Source organism: Dromaius novaehollandiae, chromosome 10 (assembly GCF_036370855.1).
Source record: "Dromaius novaehollandiae isolate bDroNov1 chromosome 10, bDroNov1.hap1, whole genome shotgun sequence".
In the NCBI taxonomy this organism is placed as follows: Eukaryota; Metazoa; Chordata; class Aves; order Casuariiformes; family Dromaiidae; genus Dromaius; species Dromaius novaehollandiae.
The window spans coordinates 7,369,066-7,374,316 of record NC_088107.1 but is presented as its reverse complement, the minus strand read 5'-3'; positions in this window follow the sequence as shown (position 1 = coordinate 7,374,316).

Below are 5,251 nucleotides of genomic sequence, written 5' to 3'. Positions count from 1 at the left end.
GCCAAATTAATATCCCTCTAGTTCGTAGATCTTGATGTGTGTCCCAAACAGGTAGTACACAGTGCAGTATGCACCTCTGTGCTTGCTTCCTTCATGTCATGTCTTGAGACAACATGCCACAAAGCCCTGCCTTGAAAGAAGGTAAAATTGGAATTCCTCTCTGTGAGCCAGAGTCCCTGAAGCACTTAAGTCTGCCACTCATCTCCGGTGAATCTGACAGTGGCTGTGTTTTTTAAAGAGCTGATGATTCTTTCTCTGATTGAAGTTGCTCTGAGATCACCAATTCTCTTTCCATAAACTGTTGAAAATCATCTGAGGGGAATGACTTCTAGTAACTGATTCACAAATGGTGTGTATCCTTATCACGAGCAAAGCACCCTGTTTTTTAACAGTTAAGTATCAATCAGCTGTGCACATTGCCTCTTGAAATAACCTGTGGCCATAACAGGTTATTCTGCTGGAGACATCTCTTTAGCTGCTTCCATCCTTCATGATGTGTCTAACTAGGGCATCGCTGCTGTCTGACTGCATGTCCCAAGGGACCCTGATGTTTGTGAAAGCCTGATTGGCCTGAGAAAGGGGTGGAGAAATGCAGCTCTGCACAGGATATATTTAGTGAATGCAGCTGTGGGAGGCAACAGGAACAAGAGAGCTCTTGTACTGCCAGAGCTCTGGCAGCTCACAAACCTAAATAATCTGCTATTTTCTTGGAAATACACTTTTCCCCCTCTACAGGTTGTGTGTTTTTTTTTTTGTTTTGTTTTTTTTTTTTTTTGGTAAGGTAAACTTACACTTTGATACAGCCAGAATTCTTCCCTGAGCTTAGAAATGAGATGTGTTACAGTGCCAATCCTGCTACCCTTCAAAAGGAGCAGCATGCACCTTCCACAAGTGCTGTACCTTATCCATGGCAAGGAGGGAGATTTGATCTCATTTTCATCCTTGAGAGAAGCTAGTGTTGTAGGAATATGTCCTTCCTGTGCATTCCAGTGCTTGATCAGGGCTGGAAGTAGTCCTGCAGCACTAGTATGGTCTTTTCCCCAAGCTAATAAACTCTGCTTCTTGCTAGGGCTGATGAGCCCGGGTGGAGAGCCTGCTTTGGGTATGTTAGAGCACTTCATCGTTCCATATAAACACTCTGCTGATCTTGCTGGCTTCCATGAAAGTGTGATTCAACATCCTCTTGTACATCATGGAATACAAAAATGGGCTTACCAGCCTGCCGTGTTGAGTGGGAGCCTGCTTCTGTTGCTCTGCTTTAGGACCCCATTTGTCTGTACTCCCTGACCATATCAAGACTGGTCCCTGTAAAAAAGGGACCAAAGAAGGGGAATTCCCAATGCATCGTCTTGTTCAGCAGTGCACAAGCCATGATCTGGCCTGCCTCAGGCCTTAAACATTTAGGATGAATTAAACTGTGGAATATAGAAAAGAACTATTTTTTTCCCCTTACTCTAATGCAGTTAAGAGGTCAGAACATCAAAACTGGTGCAGGAAGGTCTGAAGTACACCTTTGTGCCTGGGTGCAGTCCAAGGATTATGAAGATGTACATGTTTGGAGGGAGATGGACCATGCCATCACTTTCTTAGGGTTTACCACATGTGCATTTTAACCTGGTAACGGAGATGCTGTAGCAGCCCTGCCAGGAGAGGCTGCAGGCAGGACATAGTGGAGCAGTCCAGAGCCCAGTTCCCGGTTCCCTCTGCCATGGCAGCACCCTGCCTGTTCCCACCCTTGTGGTGGTCTGCACCAGCTTCTCATTCCCAGGAAAAGGGAGCGTGGTATTGACTTGTACCCACCCAAACTTCTTACTGAAAATATTTCTCCCGAAGGTGGCTTTCACAGGTTCCACCACAAGCTGGGATAGATCCTAAAACACATGCAGCCTTTGTTGGAAGTGTGCATTCCTTCTGGAGCTAGCTGTCCTGCCTTTGCACACTGACCCAAGTTAATTTATCAAAAGAGTTCCAGTGGTCAGTTTTAATATTGAATAATAAAAATACTTTAAACAAAAGTGTGGAAAAACATCAGTGAACAAATCTGCAGTGAGAGCAAGAGGCACTAGATAGCCAGTCTTTTCTGTCCCTATTCTTACCGAGTCTGTGCTTGTGACTCGAGTTTTCCAGCAATTAAATGGTTAACTTCAGGACTAATTGGCTCTGAGAGCTCCAGTCCTTTGCAACAGATTATTGGCATGCTGTTTAAGAGCAGCTTCCCTTCCCCCATCATTATAAAAACATGTACTGTAGCGAGAAACCGAATACCACATGGTGCGCTATACCGATCCCGTCAGTACTGCAGCTCAGGGTTTAGCACAAAAGTCCCTTTATATTTGGGAACTAGAGGGAGAAAATTCTAGAACGCAAGATCGCAGCGATACCCACTGAATCAGCAGATATATTTTCCGAGCGATCCCTGTACATGGCGTCGTAGCACGAGCCCTGCTGCCGCTGTGTGCTAGCGCTGCGCTGCCCACACCGAGTCACCACGCTCCGCAGGACTTCAAAATCACCGGGTGTGGAAGAATTTGGGTGTTTCCCAAAAGCTGCAGCCTCTGAGGCAGATGTGAAAGGCTGGACAGCATGCGAGGAGGAGAGCCCTGCATGCCCCTTGTTGTTGCTGGCTTTGTCAGGTTATGGCTTGGAGAGGGCTCTCTGTCGAGCTTCCCTGAGGCTGAATGCAAGGAGAGGAAAAATGAAGGCAAAGGGAAACGAAAAAAAATCAAGTTGCGTTTCTGCTTTCCCTGGGGTGCGAGCGTTTTTAGGCAGCTGTCTGTAGAGGCAGTCGCCATTTTGTGAAACAGAACTAACGCAGCAGAGAGACATGTTGCAGTCACGGAAGTTTCTATTTTAAGTGTTCCCTCTTAGTTTTAATCGAGAGGTTGCTCCTCCTTCACCCTCTTTCAGTCCAAAGGCTTTTATTTTAATCCTAAGGTAAAACAGCAACAAGGACAAGAAAGAAAATGAGGAAAAGGGGCTAAGTTCTCCCAGGGAGGTTGAAATCAAGTCTGTCTCCAGGAGACTTGGAAAATGTTTAAGGTGTTACTTGACTCCAGAAATATCACTAAGTCCATGGTTAAGATAAACAGCGTTTTAACGTGGCTGCGCACCCAGTTTAACATAGATAAAACCATAGCCGAGATGTTCAGAGAAAATGTAGTTTTTCAGTTGAGGATTAGGTATGTTTTTAAGCAGAGTATTTGGTTCTAGTAGAAGAAAGTGGCTGACTGATCCAGGCACGCAAAATACCAATGTTTTTTAGCTTGCGGTGGCTGCCTTGACTTCCAGGTGGAATTCAAGGTATTAGTTTTGATCTAAGATCTCGGATCGCTTTCTCTCTAGTACCACAGAACCGTTCATTTGATCAAGTGAGAACATACAGATTGCTAGGAGCAGGAGTCAGACTGAATCCCCTTCAGTATCAAATTCCCAGCAAGTGTTACTGGGCATTTTTGTTAAGGGTCTTCAGTGCTGGAATTTACTTTCTCCGCTCTTTTGGCTCTTTTGCTTTCAAAGTACATTATAAGGCTCATTTATTTAACAAGTCTCTGAGAGGTGGGAGAGGGAACATTAATGCTGGTGTTTGGGAGTACAGGATTTTGGTTTTGTGTTATTTTTTCTGGTTTCAGAGTCAGGAAAAGCTGCTCATTTATTTTTCATGTAGTTATATTTTTATCCTGGCTTCTTAAGGAGGCAGGGCTCATGAAATTGTGCTGTTAGAGACCTCCCAGCAACTTTGCATCTGATGTTCAGTTTCAAACAAATCTGAGTTCTAGAGTTTGTGCGCTTTTGGAGAAGCTGCCGCTTAGAGAGAGACAAATTGGTGCTTCCACTAAAATAAGACAGCGTGAGTTCAAAGGTTATCTTCTTTGCTTTGCTTGCCGATCAGGCAATCGCTGTCTGTGCACTGGCAGACCAGTCAGCAATGTATAGCTTGGCGACGTCCCTGCCAATGCCACAGTCTCTGCAACCGTGGCCCGAATTGAGGGTGGAGAGCAGGGGCTCCCAGGCAAGAGGAAAGTTCCTGCAACTGTCGCAGGGAGGACACTGGGGAGTAAGGTAGGGTACTAACCGAGTACGTAGGCTGACACTTATTAGGAAGCTAGGCCTTGTTATTTCAATTGCTTGCAAAACATGTATTAACTTCCAAGCATGCTATTCAAATCCAAAATAGGATTTCAAAAAAACATTAGTCATAAACAATACCACGGGTAAGTCATGTTCCTCCGTATACAGAGACGGCTAGGTACGTCAGGTTCTGCTTCGTTATTGCCGCCTCATTAGCTGCAGTTTGATTTTGCAAGGTGTTTGATCCCCTCTCTCTGACAGGTCAAAAAAAAGTGTGTTTCCTTTTCAAAAGAATTTTCTGAGACAGTGACTCCTTCACCACAGAAAAACAACATAAAGAACCACTTTTGCCATCTCAAGATCATTATCTTCTTGACTGTCCTTTTTTACTCTGTTATGGTTGCATTAAATCCGTAGGTCAAATAAGCCTTGATCTACGTGAATGCAAAAAGCACTGGTGTTCACCAGCAATGCAGAATACAAGTATAGGGCTTTTCTGTGAACTTCATGGGCATCTTTGGTGTGCTCTTGTGAGACTGTGCATTATAACAATAATATTGAATTATTTTATGCTTTTTATATATATAAATTACTTTACCAGCATATACTAATGTGCCTTTCTGAACCTCTTAATTAGATTATGTTTTCTCCTAAGCTTAATTCTGTTTTATTAACATCACTTGAGTAGTCTTTTGCATTTAAGTAATTTTTCTTTGACTTCATTTTTGGTTCCAATTTTCATTATATTAAGTGTATGTGTGTATGTATATATATGTGTGTGTGCATTCATATATATATGTACATATAAAGATAATCCTTCTCTAATATTTTGAATAGAAGAGTTTTATACAGGAAAAATGCTTTCCCAAGTATTCATTATCAGCACCTGATAAGCTGGTGAGCAGTACAGCATTTTAATTACTGGAATTTAAGAAAACTATCAGTGATTAAAGTCCCAGTACCTCACTCTTGTTCATGTTACAATTCTAAATGAATTTATCTCCTACACATGTAAACTCATGTTGGCCATGAATTTCTCCCACCACTAGCAAAGGTTCTGTAGTCATCTTTATCTTACATACTAGGTCAGAGTGCTCAAATGTACTGTTTAATACTGTTAAAATGTGTGGTTTGTATTACAAGAAAATTCTAGATAGGGAAAAGTTGGAAAACTATTTGCTCC